Raw genomic sequence first — 20,532 nt, 5'->3', positions numbered from 1 at the left:
AAAAAAACTTACGAAAGTACACGACATTATACAATTTTTGTCTTTGATGTATTATTACCTTTTTTGAAGAAAAAATAAATGATATTCATTTCGCCCAAGTAGCAATTTTTGCAACGTTCGTATTTATTGTATCAAGAACAAATTATTTAGTAATAAACGAAGACAGCAAACAGTGTCATTTTTTGGGGTAAATATTTTCTGTCTTTCTTTGTTTTGTTTGTTTGTTTGTTTGCTTGTTTTTATTTAATTGTTTGCAGGTGTTTTTTTGTGTGGATGAGTTGGTTAATTTCTGATTTATTGTTTTTAATTTGTGCATTTATATGCTTCCCTCCTATGATGGTTTATTTCTTCAAAACATGAACAAATCTGGTCATTAGCTTACTATATACTGACTGTATAATAACTGTAAACTTTTCATTCTTCCTTTTTTATCATCTACATAGGTACACTCATAAAACATTGTTTCTTCACATATTAAACAGTGGTATCAAATAAAATAGACAAAGCACAAAATCATTTCAGTAATTGATTTCTATGGTTTATTTCCTTTCGAATGATATGCAGAACATGGATATTTGTTGTATAGGATAAGAGCTTGAATTTGAATAGCACGCCATCCAACCAATATTTCCAAAGAGACACCAATATTGTGCGCAACGTCAGACATATTTGTGTAGTTGGAAATATGCAGACTTTTTAATTGGACGTTGGAAGAAGAATTTCAATTTTTTTTAAATATTTTTCTCCGCGGTGAATATCGGTGTACAAATAGTATTTTAAAACCTTTTAACGAATAAATGCAATGGAGAATTTTTACCTCTCGTTAAATTTCGTGACCTCTTATTCATTTACTTGTTTCATTAATTTGCTTAAATTACCATTGTAAACTTATATTGTAATGACTGCAATATAAAGAGTTTAAAACACCATCAAATTATAAGAGATTCCATAGAAGATATCTCATGCAATCGGTTCAGGAGACAATTAATAGTGCATTGACTTGACATATCAACGATATAAGGATCAGGCTTAGAAAAGGGGAAATACGAGGCTTTGTCGAGCTTTTTCCACGTTTCGGGCCGAATCCTTGTATCGTTGATATGTCAAGTCAATGCACTATTATTGTCTTTATACTGCAATCTAAAAAAAAAAAACACATTTTCAAATGTTGTTTAATGTGTTAATGTTATTATTTGATTTAAATATCGGGAAACTTCCCCCTTTTATAAAAAGTAAATAAATATACAACACAATGAAATATACATTACCTGTTGAAACCCGCAATTGATGGTGAACGAATTTGTTTGAAAATGAACTCAAATATCAACAATAAGCATAAAACATAATGATTTATAGTTTGCAAACCAAAAGTATTAACAAGTGAAATACGTTTTTTTCTCTCTAGAAATTACAAAAGAAATAAGTTTGAGTTGTTGTATACATTGGAAACAAGAACAGGTTGGATAGGTCGAATGAATAATTAATCATAATTTCGGCAATTTCTATTTAGATATTCATGAGGAAAAGTGATATCAGGTTAGTGACTGTATATGACATATACAATAACTGTTTAGTGTCTTTAAATATCAGCTTTATTTGTACGAGGCTAGGAAACAAGGTGTTTGCGAGCTTTTAGCGAGCTATTACACCTGTTTCGAGCCGACCACAAATACAGCTGATATTTAAAGACACTAAACAGTTATTGTCTTTATCCTGCAATTAATTCTGTATATTATTTGTGTTTTGAAAGACACAAAAACACATGTTTTGCATTTATTTTCGATTTGAAATCCCTTGAGGCCCGTGTAGTAATACGATACAGTATTCACACGTTCAGCTGAAGACGGGTTCGCATAAAAAGAATCTCAAATGGTCAACAATAATACATCGCTCAAGGTGTATAATTATCTATTTTAACATAACAACTAATTTACAGTAAAAACAAATAACAAAACATTGTCCAACTTGAAACAGAAGTGTACGAATTTTTCACCATTCACTACGTTTCAGACTCGACATTCACCAAACATGCATGCTGAAATTGACATGGTTGTTTTTGTTACAAAATCATACACATTCAAGTTTTGAAATCGATAGTTGTCATCGCAGAAAAGACTGCTGTTCATGTGTGTATGTTATCAGAAAATTGGTGTGATTCTTATTGCTCTAAAGAAATGTTTAAAAACAAACAGAACGTAAAAAAGTAATCGTTAATTCGCCATTGATACGTCGTTAGAATGCGACTGCAATACACATTCTGTCTGAGGTCACGAAGGTTCATACATGATACTCAGTCCGGCAGTGGGCGGTATACAGATACAGCATAGCGATACCTGTAGGGCTGTATCTGTATAGTAGAACACCCAATTGCAGGATAAATAGAAATATACGGTCAACGCATTTTGACTGCTAAAATAGAATTAGCTGTTTGATGTGTTATATCTTTTGATTTTTCCATTAAGGGGCTTTCTTTCCGTTTTGAATTTTCCTCGGAGTTCGGTATTTTTGTGATTTTACCTTTTTATCCCGTAAACATTTTTACTGATCTATTTCGTCTTTTTTCTGAAATACTGCAATTAATTCATCAAATAAACTCATCATAGATACCAGGATTAAATTTTTTATTTACGCCAGACGCGCGTATCGTCTACAAAAAACTCATCAGTGACACTCGATTTAAAAAGCCAAATAAAGAACTAAGTTGAAGAGCATTTGGGACCAAAATTCCTAAAAGTTTTGCCAAATACAGCTAAGGTAATCTATTCCTGAGGTAAAAAAGCTAAAATGTGTTGTCTTTATAATTATATGTTTACACGGCCTACATAACCAATATTTATAGATGGATTATTGTACTGAAAATACCCTTTCCCTAACATGCATTAAATTTAATTTAGTAGTATTGTAAATGTCAACATTTCCTGAAGAACATCTTGAGGTGAATCGTAGATTTGTTGTTTGGCTCCTTTATCGATCGATTAATATCGCATTCTAAAAAAATACACGTAATATAACTAATGGTAAACAGCCAGATAGAGATGAATTATAAACATAATAGACGTTACAAGAGCAAGTATTCCCCCTACTCCACATAAGTAAAATGTCCATCCCACGTAATTGAAAGCCTGACTGGCTGTTGTTTTTGTCAGCGCAGACTCTACTGCAACTCCTATCATAAGTCCATTTACTGATAAGATGAAGAAAGCTGAAAAATTTAATGGTCTATATAATTATCACCTTTTATTATGGCTAAAAAAATGTAAGATAACAAAATGATCAAAGATGTAAATTAAAACAAATGTAGAAATTAAACAAATATGTTGTGCTAAAAGAACAAAAATAAAGAAATTAGCTTTTTTACTCATGTGTTGTCTGTAACCTTACACACAAGCGTATACACGTTATACGGGATTGCCTTCCTCTAACTCATGTGCTGTCTGTAACCCTACACACAAGCGTATACACGTTATACGGGATTGCCTTCCTCTAACTCATGTGTTATCTGTAACCTTATACACAAGTGTAATATATACGTTATACGGGTTGCCTTCCTCTTGCCTCCGATGTATCTTTATGTTAAGAGGATATTTCTAAATGTTTATTTACTGTACACATACCAAAACGTGCATACATGTATCATAACTATCGAAATTGAGTAAATCTTTTTTTCCACTCTAACTCATGGAGATAAATGAAATTCTTCATATAAATAATAATGCTTATTTTTTTACTTTTTTTTTTTTTTTACGTCAGACGAACAATGTTTGCGTGCTATGATCGTATAGAAGTGTATGAGCGTTTACTATCGCTTTGTATTCAACCCTTGATAAATAGAGTCAGAGGCATTTCATGTCCATGTATTGTTTTGTTCCCCATATGTTCCCAGACATGTTTTGTTCCCAGACATGTTTCTTTGAGAAGACTTCATAAGTATGATTTACTTGTGTCTAATCCATTTTGATTTAATTCAGCAAATAAAATATGTTTAAACTAAACATGTTTTGTTCTCCATATGTTCCCAGACATGGTTTGTCGTTACTCATATCTGTATATGTTTTTTGTTCCACATATGTTCCCAGACAGGGTTTGTTGTTACTCATATCTGTGTATGTTTTTTGTTCCCCATATGTTCCCAGACATGTTTTGTTCCCCATATGTTCCTAGACAGGGTTTGTCGTTACTCATATCTGTGTATGTTTTTTGTTCCCCATATGTTCCCGGACAGGGTTTGTCGTTACTCATATGTGTGTATGTTTTTTGTTCCCCATATGTTCCCAGACAGGGTTTGTCATTACATATATCTGTTTATGTTTTTGTTCCCCATATGTTCCCAGACAGGGTTTGTCGTTACTCATATCTGTTTATTTTTTTTGTTCCCCATATGTTCTCAGACATGGTTGGTTGTTAATCATATCTGTGTATGTTTTTTGTTCCCCATATGTTCCCAGACATGGTTGGTCGTTACTTATATCTGTGTATGTTTTTTTTTTCCCCATATGTTCTGTGTATGTTTTTGTTCCCCATTTGTTCCCAGACATTGTTGGTCGTTACTCATATCTGTGTATGATTTGTTCCCCATATGTTATCAGACATGGTTGGTCATTTCTCATGCCAGTGTAGTGTTTTGTTCACCTTAGGTTACTAAACATGGTGGTTTGTCAAAAAAGCCATTCTATATCATATATTATTACTTACACCCAAGTAACAAGAATATAACTAAAACCACTCCTACGATGATTTTCTGTGTTGTAATGACTTTATAGCAGGGGTAGATGAACACACAAATCTCAGATATTAGCATAAACAATGCTCCAAAACATGCGAGGAAAATCATCGTGTACCAAAACGTTAAACCTGCAATACAAACTTTAATTCATTATAATTGACGAATTTTATTGATTTGTTTTTAATACTTTGCATAATTACTTATATATCAAGCATATGTGGACAACTTAGCCATATTCAACTATTGTTTAAGTTACACTTAAGCATGACTTGTTTATATATGTGTTATATGCATTCCTTAAATAGAAATCAACTGATGATCAATTCCTGAATTCAATCAATGTCGGTTAGAGGATGCATGAACACTTTGGTAATTATCACAAAGTTAAGTATTCTAATCTATTTTCGTTTTATTTTAAGATTTATAAGGTCAATCCAATAGACTAATTCCGTTTAAGTGCACAGAGTGTTTCCAAATTAATTCTTTATGGTAAGATTTCTATTCAGGAACAGTATAGCCGGGGGAGAAATATCCCCAAAAAAATCCGCATATTTTTAAGATCAATAGTCTTTCTCTCTATGTCTTAAGGATACAATTTAGCTGGTATGTGTCAACTTGTTTAATTAAAAGATACATTATGTATAAAAACTACATGCTATTTATAGTTTAAATGTATACAGTGTATACAAGGTTTTATTTCAACTGAAAATTTTCTTGGTACCCTTTTTATAAATGTTTGACCATTTCTCAGAAGATATCTGAGAATAATAGAGATGATTCAATACTAGTATCAAAACGATAACCAGATCCTAACACAAATAATAGAAACCGATTTATAATGTACCATACACAGACAACAACAAGGCGTTTTGAAAATCATGACAAGGTATCAGCGGTCTATTGTTATAGATCACAACATCATTAAAAATGAAATATTAATAAGAACATGTGGTATGATTGCCCATGAAACAACTCTCAACAAGAAACCTAATGATACAGACATTAACAGCTACAGATCACCGTACGGCCTTCAAAAATAAGCAAACCCCATACCGCACAGTCAGTTATAAAAGGCCCCGAAATCAACGCAATACAGATAAAAACACCAACCACTGAATTACAGACACACATAATTGGTTTTTCAATCGGTCAGTGTTGTTTAGAAAATATGGCAGGTAATTAAAAAGTTCGTGTTTTGAAGCCGAAGTTTAACGATTGTCACCTGTTTGTCAACAATCAACAAAAAAGCATGGATATCTAGCACGTGTTTAAAATGTACAATCAGATAATACTTTATTTTAAGGACATCCATGCGTATTGCGATCACCGGATTTTTACGAGAAGGGTCACACTGAGGTCACTTTGCATACGGAAAATATGTCGGGGAATTCCTTCCTAGAAGGAAGCAATTAAAATAAAGTAAACTTCTTCTAAATATGAACAAATTAAAGAATTTTCTTCAGAAAAAAGTATATGTACATAAGTTTTATAATGAAAACTATCCATTGAGTAATAAAAAAAACCATCTGTATTAATTTTTTTAATTTGAGGTTTCTTATGACTTTAAAATCTAAATCCTCACAACAGACACGAAAATGAACAATTAAATAGTTAACGAAAAATGGTTCCTTTTGTCGTGTATAGTTTTCGGTGTAAAACATTTTCTATTTTTTGGCCATGATTATTCTGTATTCTTTATATTCTAATCACCCATCATTCTCTATTATAATTTTCCATATGTTTCTCTTCTTTATTCTCTGCCATTTATTTTGTACATTTTGCCTATTCTTTATTCTTTAAACCCCGGACGGATATTATTCTATAGTTCCAATCAACAATCGGCAAAGGAGAACAACTTGTATTAAGTGCAGAGAAGCAGAATGAAATCGGTGATTGGTTTACAGACTTATCTTACTTCAAAAAAGCGAACAATTCATACGACGCAAATTCCCCTCAAAATGGTACGAGTGACAAATATCCATTTGCGATGTAAAGAAAATTCAAATATAGCATAAAAGTTAAGGAATGAGAAGCAGGCTTAATGGAGGGTTGAGATCTCACAAACATGTTTAACCCCGCCGCATTTTTGCGCCTGTCCCAAGTCAGGAGCCTCTGGCCTTCGTTAGCCTTGTATTATTTTAATTTTAGTTTCTTGTGTACAATTTGGAAATTAGTATGGCGTTCATTATCACTGGACTAGTATATATTTGTTTAGGGGCCAGCTGAGGGACGCCTCCGGGTGCGGGAATTTCTCGCTACATTGAAGACCTGTTGGTGACCCTCTGCTGCTGTTTTTTATTTGGTCGGGTTGTTGTCTCTTTGACACATTCCCCATTTCCATTCTCAATTTTATTAATACGTAGTGAATGCATGGCTGGTACGTTTCTTTATCTATATGTTTTAAATGATCGATACTATTCTATTTCCCTTCCGTACATGTATCTGCTTATAGAAATTATTGTCTTCCTCCTTTGTGACGTGTTGTTAATTCTGTTAAGAAAACCCCGTATTTGTATCAGTAGTTTACAAGTACTTACTGTTGTTTGTATAGTTCGAAAAATATGACACTGAGGTGAAACACTGTGTAAACATGGTACTGTTACACACTTGGAATAACCCATAATTAGTCTCTCCCAAAATGATCCAGTATGGCAATCCTATACCAACACATATCATAACTAACGCTATAGTCAGAAATAACGGAACTAATATTCCAAGAACCTTGGCGCCATTCGAATATGCATAAGTTCCATACATTTTCTACAGTATTTTGAATTATTGGCTATAGATTTACTTTATGTCACTGTGACTCGATTCTCGAAATTTAGTCCAAAATAGTTGAGAATATTCTATCTCCATTACTATTCAATAATGTCACAATTGACAAGTTCTGTTTGATAATAATATAATGATATATATATATATATATATAATATAAATATATGGAGTATTCAATGGTGATGTCATTCCTTCTGACTATCGAATGTTATAATAGAATGTTTTAAATTTCCAAATTTCAATAAATGGATTTTGTGTATTGAAAGTCGTTCTAAAAAGTTAAACCCAACGTATGCATGTCTAATGAAGCGAATACACCATAACAAAACGTTATTGTCACTATTAGTTTGTAGATGGTGATGCTTCAATGGACTCAGTTAAAAAGTTGTTTGATTTATTCGGCCTTTTGATATATATATCTTATGAATTAATGTAAGGTGTATACTCAGAAGAAAGTGTGCAGATCATCTTAGGAGGAGGTACCTCTTGGGGCAAACCTGAATTCAAAGTCAAACGTATTTCAAACTATATCTGATTTGCAAAAAAATATATCATGGTAGGTAAAGTGACCGGCTAGGATCGTGGATTTCGAGTGAATCGGTCCTTTTTTTCGAGTGATAAAACTGCGATAAGATCAATTAGCTCCTATTTCGTAATAGACAACTTTCGAGTTCAAAGCATTTCCGCTAAAAACTCTGGTTTAAGTGAACATCATTTGTTCGTTTAGGGGCATCGTCACTTCCGTTCCAATGTTGAGCGAGTGCTTGCCAAGAAATTGCCTCCGTTGAAATTCTGCAAACACCCCATAGAGCAAATTACATGGATGATTAATATTGACCATTTGGTATATGGCTGTGTTCTAAGCAACACGTACATGAAGGTCATAAATTAATTCCTTCAATGAAATCAAATCTTTAGCTACTAATGACTGCCGTAGGGGGTCGACCGGAATTTTTAGCGAGGATTTCTTGGCATGGAGTAACAGATAGAAAACTCAGGGTTAGAATTCATAGAACAGAAAAGGGGCAGTGGCAAATATTTCATGTATATTTTGAACACGGAGAGAATTTACCTGTACCTTTTGCCAAAAAAAATCTTTCTTTTTCTTATTTGTGCCTTCCGACTTTATGTTTTGAATTGTAGTTTCACTTTCCATATTCGGTATTTATTCAAATGTAAGCTCCACATGGTAAAAATCACGTGATGCAGGAATATAATATCTTTTATAATATTCTTTTCGGGCGGAGACTCCAAGCAAACAACATGAATGTGTATGGCACTGTAGATTTTCGTATTAAATAAAGAAAGTTGCCGGTCCGGTACATGAATAGATTGGTTAGAAAGCAAGGTTTCAATTTTAATTAGATTCGAAAGCTTAATTCGAGGGTTGAAAGTAGAGAGCACAAATAAAAGTGAGGGGGGGGGGTTCCACAGGGAATATTTGTATCTTATGAACTCTATATTTGAATGGGTTATTTTTTTATGTAATTAAAAAAGAGAAAAACAAATATAGGACAAATTGTGATTGGTCTTTCTTCCTTTCTCATGGTTAGAAAACTTGTATGCTATATTGCACGAATTATTCGGCAAATTAAATTGATAATCAGTACTGCTGTCATTAGGGAATTGTAATTAAGTACTTACAACTGCAAATATTAATTCTATGTTATCCTGCACAATGACGATCACTTGATGAACGTTAACAGTGCAGGTACACAGGCGATCCTCTCTATCCGGTAAATGACGCGCATAATTGACGAGTTTTTCACGGTGACGGATGAACTCGAAAGTGGTCTATTATACTAGTTTTTTTTACATGACTACACATCTTATTTTGATTACTATGCATGTTTTGAGAAACAAGGAAGCACAGTTTCCATGTATTTAACCAAATTTCATCAGTGTTTTCTATTGTCCGTTTTTTTTCCCTAGAGCACTGTGAAAGCGACCTTGTTTTTCAACAATGGTCCAGGTTTTTAAAGAAAATTTTAAAAGGAAAAAGGTATTTTTGACATTAAAATCCTGACTTTTTCTGGTTTATATCTGTAATTAAGTGAAAGACACTATCATTTATTTCCAACAAATCACCAATGCAAATTTTCTGTTCGGGAACCTTTGCAGTGTTAAATTAGAAATTATTATAAAATTTGACTCAAAAGACTCATCAGTGACGCACGAATCCAAAAAAGTTGAAAAGGCCAAATACAGTACGAAGTTGAAGAGCATTGAGGACAAAAATTCTTAACAGTTTTGCCAAATGCAGGTAAGCTAATCTATGCCTGAGGTAGAAAAGCCTTAGTATTTAAAAAAAACAATAATCAAAAATTTGTAAACAGTAAATTTATAAATATAACCATATCAATGACAATTCATGTCAGCGCAAAAAGTACTGACTACTGGGCTTGCGATACCCTCGGGGAAATAAATCTCTACCAGCAGTGGCATTGACCCAGTGGTTGTAAATAAACTCATCATAGATACCAGGACTAAATTTAGTAAATTTAAAAGAGCATTGAGGACAAAAATTCCTAAAAGTTTTGCCAAATGCAGCTAAGGTAATCTATGCCTGAGGTAGAAAAGTCTTAGTATTTCAAAAAAATCAAATATTTGTAAACAGTGAATTTATAAATATAACCATATCAATGACAATTCATGTCAGCGCAAAAAGTACTGACTACTGGGCTTGTGATAACCTCAGGGACATAAATCTCCACCAGCAGTGGCATCGACCCAGTGGTTGTAAATAAACTCATCATAGATACCAGGACTAAATTTAGTATATACGCCAGACGCGCGTTTCGTCTACAAAAGACTCATCAGTGACGCACGAATCCAAAAAAGTTGAAAAGGCCAAATAAAGTACGAAGTTGAAGAGCATTGACGACCAAAATTCCTAACAGTTTTGCCAAATACAGCTAAGGTAATCTATGCCTGAGGTAGAAAAGCCTTAGTATTTCAAAAAATCAAACATTTGTAAACAGTAAATTTATAAATATAACCATATCAATGACAATTCATGTCAGCGCAAAAAGTACTGACTACTAGGCTTGTGATACCCTCGGGGAAATAAATATCCACCAGCAGTGGCATCGACCCAGTGGTTGTAAATAAACTCATCATAGATACCAGGACTAAATTTAGTATATACGCCAGACGCGCGTTTCGTCTACAAAAGACTCATCAGTGACGCACGAATCCAAAAAAGTTGAAAAGGCCAAATAAAGTACGAAGTTGAAGAGCATTGGCGACCAAAATTCCTAAAATTTTTGCCAAATACAGCTAAGGTAATCTATGCCTGAGGTAGAAAAGCCTTAGTATTTAAAAAAAAAATCAAAAATTTGTAAACAGTAAATTTATAAATATAACCATATCAATGACAATTCATGTCTGCGTAAAAAGTTCTGACTACTGGGCTTGTGATACCCTTGGGGAAATAAATCTCCACCAGCAGTGGCATCGACCCAGTGGTTGTAAATAAACTCATCATAGATACCAGGACTAAATTTAGTATATACGCCAGACGCGCGTTTCGTCTACAAAAGACTCATCAGTGACGCTCCAAACCAAAATAATTGAAAAGGCCAAATAAAGTACGAAGTTGAAGAGCATTGAGGACAAAAATTCCTAAAAGTTTTGCCAAATGCAGCTAAGGTAATCTATGCCTGAGGTAGAAAAGTCTTAGTATTTCAAAAAAATCAAATATTTGTAAACAGTGAATTTATAAATATAACCATATCAATGACAATTCATGTCAGCGCAAAAAGTACTGACTACTGGGCTTGTGATACCATCGGGGAAATAAATCTCCACCAGCAGTGACATCGACCCAGTGGTTGTTAATAAACTCATCATAGATACCAGGACTAAATTTAGTATATACGCCAGACGCGCGTTTCGTCTACAAAAGACTCATCAGTGACGCTCGAATCCAAAAAAGTTGAAAAGGCCAAATAAAGTACGAAGTTGAAGAGCATTGACGACCAAAATTCCTAAAAGTTTTGCCAAATACAGCTAAGGTAATCTATGCCTGAGGTAGAAAAGTCTTAGTATTTCAAAAAAATCAAAAATTTGTAAACAGTAAATTTATAAATATAACCATATCAATGACAATTCATGTCAGCGCAAAAAGTACTGACTACTGGGCTTGTGATACCCTCGGGGAAATAAAAACACACTATAAAATATCCATTGAAAAGGCTTAACTCAATCAAAAGATATGGCTACTATTTTATTTGTCATTTTGTAAATAAAGGCAGCAGTAGTATACTGCTGTTCGAAAGTCATAAATCGATTGAGTGAAAACAAATCCGGGTTACAAACTAAAACTGAACATCAACAATAAGAGGAAAACAACGAAACAACAGAAATACAGAAATGCAACAAACACACAATAAGTCGTGCTTCGATTCATTACGTGATTTTTGTAAGATCATATATCATGTTACTGACACTTTGTTATGTTATCTATCGGATTTTGTATAATAAAGTTAATCGGAAGAGTTGATTTTGTACACGGAAGTGGATGAAAATATATGATTGTTCATCGCTTTAATACTCTGACGTTTCATTTCATATTGAAACGTATGTATATATATGTTTACAATTGAGTTACACAATCGTGATTTAAAACAGGGACAGTCAACTAGATTCAATCCCTCTTTGTTTTATTGTTTAGAGATAAATATTAAAACAACAAGAGGTCTTGGATCATACTTCTTTATAAAATTATCATTTTTAATTACAAATATTTAAGCATTAGAATTCATTCAGCATTCAGGAAATATTCATCTTACATTTCTGTAAATGATCACAAATAAAAGTATAATATCAAAAACCAATTGATAAGACAACAATTGAAGTTCTTTCCATTTGAAAGTATACATTTTGACATGGAAATATTAAAATCCTGTTTCAAATGTTTCCAGTGTCAAATGATAGCCTAGTGTACGTTGATTCCAAAAACATATTGCATTTGGTTTCTTTACACTTTTGAAATAAATAAAGGAACTAATTTTTTACTTTCGGTTTGAAAAATACTTCTAGAATTATGTGATAGTTTGCTTGACAGTGGTTCCACAAATGTTCTATCCAGGTGAGAAAACTCCTAGTAAAGTTGATTACACAACTTATCACAACGAACAAACTGTCTGAACTCTCCCGGCAAACATGTTTGCACTCAATGGTATCTATAATACCCGGTACGGTGACGAACAAGAAAAGGTAGGTTTCTGTTCATTAATTCGTTATTTGCACGATATCGAATGTCCTTTATCAAGTCAGGATTATGTCTGTTGTTACCAAACAGTCCGTTTCTATTTTTTTTTTAGTGCTGTGTAAACAGAAAAATATTCTGTCCTTTGAATGTGTTGAATCTCGCTCACTCAGCATGTCATCGTCATCTGATTACGTCATTATTACCGACCTTGATTGCCAGGTAGAGCAACTGATGTTTGAAAAAACCCACAAAAAAAAGAAGAAAAACTTTAAATTAAAGAATGTAAGTAGAAAAAAAAGTACCCCATCACGATGTTTCTATATGCATTTATGAAAGATGCATATTGATCAAGATTAGCGACACTTTTTTTTACATTCCCTAGTTTAAGATGGACGACTTCACACGAAAATCTATGATAAACGGGACGATTTCAACTTCCCAATTATCAATTTCCCATTTCTTAGCAGTAACATACCCTCTGCCCCTTCGTATGGTGTTTACATATCACAATTGATACGTTATTCACGTGCTTGTTCACACTATACGGACTTCATATACAGGAGTGTGCTCCTTACGCAGAAACTGCTCCAACAAAGTTATGAGGAGGACAGATTAAAATTGACACTCCGTAAATTTTATGGACACCATCACGATTTGGTGGATCCATACGATGTTTCGTTGACCAAACTAGCTAAGGACATTTTTACCACATGGTAGATTGTGTTTTGTCATAATGTCGTCTAATCTATTAATTACCAAACGTGACTTATTCCCGATTGTGACTGTTTTGCCGAGTGTGAACTCACATTACTATAAGACGTGGTACGGTACTTATACATCCCAAATTCATGTATTTAGTTTAAATGTTTAATGTTATATTTGTAATTCTCATCGGATTTTGTCAAATGTGTTGACGTCTTTTCTATTATATTTCTGTGTTATGGTAAAGAAAATTAATCACCGCCTTCATTTATCAGATTTGATTTCGTTCAAAGTAATCAGTACGATATTTTACGTTTGAAGTTAGATTCATAACAAACCTGACATAGTTTTATAATATAGTTAATTGCTACCTCAGTTTTATATTAATAAGAATTAAAATGTGCTTTGTTATTAAATGCAATATCAGTATTTAGTTCAAATATATAATCTTAAATTAATCCTAATTCTAATGACGTCATTTTTTCGTCATTTTTCATTTTTTGATGCTCTGTTTTACTAATTCTAATGACGTCATTTTTTCGTCATTTTTCAGTTTCAAATAGGACGTCACTTGGCGTAGAGGTTTAAACGTATTCGGATGTGTCTACTTTTGTGTTTCAAATGTCTGGTTATGTAAATGTATTTCAGTTGTTTCCTGTAATTAGTTAATACTTCAGCTTTATCATGTACATCTTTTGAATATTCATTTTATTAAATTTACTGTTTGCAAAAGTATAAATTACTCTAAATTATAGGGATTTTCTGGTAACTTAACGGAAAACCCTTGCCGTTTTTGGCACAACCTTTTTGATCTTTTGGTCCTCGATGCTGTTCAACTTTGTACTCGTTTCGGCTTTCAAACTTTTGTATCTGTGCGTCACACATAGGTCTTGTGTGGACAAAATACACTTCTGGCGTATTAAAATTTTAAACTTGTTGCCTTTTGTTGGCTGTTGTTCGTGTGATTCTTTGTCAATTGTGTTCTCCAATTTATTTATATTGTAGTCCTGTGTTGTCATTTTGATGTTATATTTCATATGGCCATAAAAGTGCGAGGTTTGGCATGCCACAAAACCAGGTTCAACCCACCATTTTTTCCTTTAAAAATGCCCTGTACCAAGTCAGGAATATGGTCATTGTTATATTATAGTTCGTTTCTGTGTGTATTACATTATAACGTTGTGTCGTTTGTTTTCTCTTATTTTTGAGTGTAAATTCACATTGCGATAAGACGTGTCACGGTACTTGTCTATCCCAAATTCATGTATTTGGTTTTGATGTTATATATATATGTTATATTTGTTATTCTCGTGGGATTTTGTCTATATGTGTTACATTTTAGTGTTATGTCGTTGTTCTCCTCTTATATTTAATGCGTTTCCCTCGGTTTTAGTTTGTTATCCCGATTTTGTTTTTTGTCCATGGATTTATGAGTTTTGAACAGCGGTATACTACTGTTGCCTTTATTTAAGTAAAATCGAATATTGTCTTGAAGTATAACTTGAACTGTAAGACTTTTTACGGACAAAAACTTTAAGTCAAACATTGACCTAACTTGAAATCAATATTTAACCCAGTCTTTTGTTTCAATTTTAACCTCATTGGTTGATATCTTTGGCGGAAGTACATGTGATACATCCTCATTCTTTCAATATCCAAGCTGTGGGAAGGTCGTGCTCCACGTTTTGTCGGCAAAATAACTATATTCTTTAACTTTTACTTACATTTGCCTTGGTGGCTTTAAGACCTTGATGGTCATTTATATATGCCTTGGTGGCAAAAGATCTAGGTGGTCATTTATATATGCCTTGGTGGCAATAGACCTAGGTGGTCATTTTTATATGCCTTGGTGGCAATAGACCTAGGTGGTCATTTTTATGATTTTTTACATTTGCCTTGATGGCAACAATGAATTAAAAATACTAGCCTTGGGGGCGTCAAGACCTTGGTGGTCATTTATATTTGCCTTGGCGGCTTCTTGATAGAACTAGATGGTAATGTTTGACCTTGGTGGCAAAAATGTTTTGGGATTTAGACCTTGGGTAGTTATTATCAACCCAGGTGGTCAGATATTTGTTATGCCGTGCGCCGGTTAAACGCAGGGCAAAGTGCTATCGCTATACAAAATATATGTGGAAGTGGGGGCTCTGGCCATTTTGGAAAATTGTAGTTGAAAGGAGAATAATAAATTGTTTATAGGGTAAATAGTTTCTTTTGTTACTTTTGACTGTGTTGTGGACTTTTCATTTATTTTTACATCGTACATACTGATAAAAATGCTATTTAAAGACTTTGTTAGAAAAGAATAGAATTATTGAGAAAGTGGAATAATTTAGTGTGACATGTCACTTGATATTCATGTTTTTTATCGGAGTGATGTGTATTGAATTATAAGGTGTCTTCGTCGAGGTCCGCGTTCAGCGGTCTGTTTGATTGTACATAGAATTGAATAGAATGTTTTTGTTTTCAGATGGTGTTACCTACAGCTTTGACAGGGTGACGAACGAAGGAGAAGTAATATGACATTGCACGATGATTCATGTCAATGAGTTCGAACAACCTTTTTAAAAGGAAAGGATTTTTTCTAATCAGAATATGGTGAGAACAAATTGCAATTGAAGTAATGTTTTGATTTCTGAAAATAGGAAAATAATGAATGCGAAAAATATTGATACTACACTAAATTATGTATGTCTGTGTTGAGAAAGGCAGAAGATGCCAATATGGCACGGTACTAAAAAAAAAAATAAAAAAAAAAAAAAATCTGTGCTGGAAGCAGCTTTATGTTAAATGAACCTATTTAAAAGTAATGCTAATAATTTTTCCGTAATTTCATGATGTTTTCTATTGATTGTGTATTTAATTTCATTGATGTGTTGAAATATGTCACAAAAATCTTTTTGTCATGGGAGATTAAATAATGGTTGCAATATTTTTGTTTTGTTTTGTTTTATCTAAATTAATAAATAAATATAATGTTGAATGATTTTGTATACTAGTACAAATGTATACTTAAATTTTATGTATGGTTAAATTTTTTAATTTAAATTTCTTTGTCTACAGTTCGAGGGACACTGATTCCCTAGTGGTTTTCCACGTGGATTGTAGGCAAAGGGATTTTTCCTTTTCAAAGTGTGACTAATGCTGTCTTTAGTACAAATAAACAATTTGTTATTGGTAAATATATTTTCAGCAGACATGTGAAGAATCGAGTGGAAATACAATTGTCAATGTTCCTGATTATGAAGTAAAGAGCGTGTTTGATTCAACAACAGTAAAGAAAGAGACAAGCCAGCATAGTTTACACTTGGAGGTTAAGTCCTTTTGCTTACAAGCTTTCCACATGCTGAAGATGTTATTAGAATAATGACAATGTTCATTTTGATATGAGTTCATTGCCTTAACTCAACTTTTAAAAGTCCGTATGTGGTCAAATTCATGAGAATTTATTGAATTATGAACGATTTATAAAGAACTGTTTACATGCATCTTTAAATGTTTACAAGTGTTTTAACGTAATTTTAAAAGGAATAATATTTAATAAAAGTGTTGAATTTGTTTTGAGTATTGGGAATACTATTCCTTAAGGAAAAGCCTTGCTAGTGGTGTATTTTGAGATTGGCCTGCAAATATGCTGTATGGACTATAGAGTTTTCTATGCCCATAACTTAACATGAACTTGATGCAAGATTATATCAATCACTGAGGATATGTGTATAACCTCATTGGTTGATATCTTTGGCGGAAGTACATGTGATACATCCTCATTCTTTCAATATCCAAGTGGTGGTTGGTGTTTGGGTTGATGAGGTTCTTGATAAGTTCCCCCCTCTCCCACCCATAAGTACCAAAATGTGGATATGTTTTTATATTTATATTTCAATATTGGTATTACATGTATGCATTTTGGGTTGATGAGCACGAGACAACATTAGAAAAACATGAGCATTAACATGGGATCATGTTGACAAAACAAACCTTCGCTTTTTCGATTTTCAAGGGAAAGGTCAATTAGGGCAAGTGTATTGGCATGTTTGTGTTTGATTTTTCATTACAATGGTAAAAATAAGATTATATATCTCTGATGACAAAAATTTTGATTATAATGCTTCATTTTATGAGCTCCAGAGTAGTTTTATAACTGAAAAACAACTGTGCACTATATCCAGTGAGCTCTTCTGCATTGCATTGTGAATGGTAGTCCACATTTTGGTTTCTGAAACGTTAAGATATTATCTTGTATTCGGGTCTTTCCTCTAGAGTTTTCTATGCCCATAACTTAACATGAACTGGATGCAAGATTATATCAATCACTGAGGATATGTGTAGATCGAGACCTGTAACTTTCTGCTTAATTTGCCGTTCCAGTTTTCGTCATACTTTGAAAAACAAAAACAAAATTACACATAAACACGACCGGCACTCGACTAACCGAGAGATTGTTCGGTTAATCTATATTGAGTATGCGGCTATATCGGCGGTTGGTCTGTCAATCGGGTTGGCTAAAGTCTGTTAAAATGGTGTTATCGAGAAAATCATTGCAAGTTCAGTAATTTTCATTGTATAACTTTTTAAACATATTTTTATCATAAAAATTATTCATGTCCGACAAAACAGTTCAATGTACTCCAGTGGTGTAATTATTTTTTTTCTAGCTTCGATAAACGATCTATAAAATGAAAAGCACGTGCTAATTTTTGTTAAAAGATTTTTGTTGTTTTCTGTTATAGATAAATTCACTACATCATAACTGTTTTCTCGGACCTATATTTGTTTCATGTCTGTCTTGTTATATCACGTCGTCGTTTGTCGGGCTGTTCAATATAGTTATTATAAGAATTCTTCGACTGTTTTATAAATTGTTTATATATTCCGGTCTGTGTCATTTTGGTCTTTGTGGATAGTTGTCTCATTGGCAATCATATCACATCTTCTTTTTTATACTACTCATCAATAAATTTTTACACATTTTACACAAACAAAATGTACACAAAATGACACGTTAGTTGAATTTACTTGCATGCAATATTTTGAACATCGAAAAAAAAAGACAGGCATTATGTTTGTTAACCATATTAATATCATTGTGTGAAAAATCTACACGAAAATCTGTATTTTGGTGACATTAATCAATTTTAATTTAAAACCTGGTCTGTTAACAGGTCGGATGTATAAAACAGTCTGTTAACTGGTCTGTTAAGAGTTATGAATGGCAATAAAAGTATAATTTTATTGCTTTATGGGGTGTTCATAATGATCAAATGGGTAGGCTCAAGTCGAGCGGCTAAAATATATGGAAACAACCAATGAACAATGAAATATTTAGACAATGGAAATTGAAAATTGATAAAAATGGTTTCAAAAATTGTAATATTAATTTCATCCAATAATGGTCGCATATATCATGTGGATTCTGGATAATTGTCATGAATGTCATTAGTTTTTGATCTACATTGGTAACCAGTATATAAATCAGAGATAAACGTCGTAATGTAACTAAACATCGGTAGGTAAAATATATTGGGATGCTAGAATATAAAGAATAGAGAAATAAAAATGAGTAAGATAAATAAAATGTAGAGAAAAGTGGCATAACAATTTAAAGAAAACAGAAATAAACAATACCCCCAATCCGGACCCTTATGGTATACACGAGAATCTGGATTTAGACGCAGAATATAGAATAATCGATAAGGACAGTAGAGAGTGATGCACGCTTAAAAAGAGAGAAAAAAAAAATAATTGTTTAAGAATACGGACATGAAACACCCCTGGGTTTTGAAACAGTAACGGATTGAGATGTACTGAAATTTTTTTGTATTTACATTCTTTAATTTATGCTAAAAGTTTACATGCGGACACTGCAGTTCTCCTCTGCGCTTATGCAAAAACGGTACTTAACGGAATAAAATGAATCTAAACTTAAGATAACCAAATGTAGCTGTATTCGCTCCTTTCCATTTACTTCTTAAGAATTATTTGTAAACAGCATATGATTAAGTAATAGAAGAAAAGAACCAATGTGATGATGCTGACAAATTAGGGTTTAATGTCCAGTGACAATATCATGTGCATATGAGAACGATAACACGTTGTATGTACCCTGTGTTGTATTAGAAAGACACTTTCAATCGGATTTTAGAACGTGCTACTTTGAACAGACACAAAAATAAAGGCTGACTGAAAACGTTAATAAGAAATTCATGCATATCCCAGCGGCCAATCCATATCACGCTATATTGAAGTGACAAACCTTTCAATAAAATGCAAAGAAAGTCAAAATAAAAGTGCTCTTACTAGAAGGATACTGTTGCGCCGTATTGTCATTTATTATTTACTCAAGTACATCTCATTCTTAACTTTTTCAATGGGAAAATAAAAAGGTAGCACAACTATTGTTGTGGCCTAATAACTCTTAACTGACACAATTTTAATGGTCAAACCCATTAACAGACTTTATTCCCATAATTTTCACTAAACCGTAGTAATATTCACGTTATACTACAATTATGAAATATCTACTAATGTCAATTTATTTTTTAGAACCGAAGCACTATTTTCTGTTCTTTAAATGATATCTAAAATTGTTTGTTTCGCCTTTTATTAAAACAATTGCTATGCGTATAAGCATAAATACTACATACCTGCCCGACGCCTTTCAGTTTTGCTGAAAACTGCGCAGACTATGAAATGTTTTTACAGGTGGAAAATTTTCTATGATAGATTTCATTTTATCAGACACTTTTCTTTTTTTTATTTGGTTCTTATAATATGCCAACAGAGTTTGACATTAACTTGTGCGTTTTACTCTTAAATCTAGGTCCACACTGCCGATCGATCTAGATCAACTCGATGATCCCGATTGCCCAAATTTCCACGACCAAGCTCAACCAAATCCTTGATCGGGCCTGTTTACGACTTCTACCCGACCACCATCTGACTGTACCCGACCTTAACTCGACCATTCACGACTCCATAAGCTAGGGTCAAACATTCACGATTTTTACCGCCGTCCTTAACAGGACCATTCCCAATTAAAATTTGTCAAAAGTCTGATCAAGATCCTGTGAATCGTGGATGGAAATGCAAACTTTAATTAAAATTTGTAAAAAAT

At 33.1% G+C, this 20,532-nt stretch overlaps 1 long non-coding RNA gene across 1 annotated transcript; it reads right to left on the bottom strand.

Moving 5' to 3' along the window:
* Positions 1-1,891: 1,891 nt before the first annotated feature.
* LOC139498596 (uncharacterized) lies at positions 1,892-7,708 on the bottom strand. Its single transcript, XR_011657970.1, has 3 exons — positions 7,261-7,708; positions 4,693-4,851; positions 1,892-3,202 (listed from the first exon to the last, which is right to left on the bottom strand). It is a non-coding gene; the product is annotated as an uncharacterized lncRNA (long non-coding RNA).
* Between the last annotated feature and the right edge of the window lie 12,824 nt (positions 7,709-20,532).

The sequence above is a fragment of the Mytilus edulis genome, chromosome 12 (genome assembly GCF_963676685.1).
Source record: "Mytilus edulis chromosome 12, xbMytEdul2.2, whole genome shotgun sequence".
NCBI lineage: Eukaryota > Metazoa > Mollusca > Bivalvia > Mytilida > Mytilidae > Mytilus > Mytilus edulis.
This window is presented reverse-complemented; position numbering and strand designations above follow the sequence as displayed.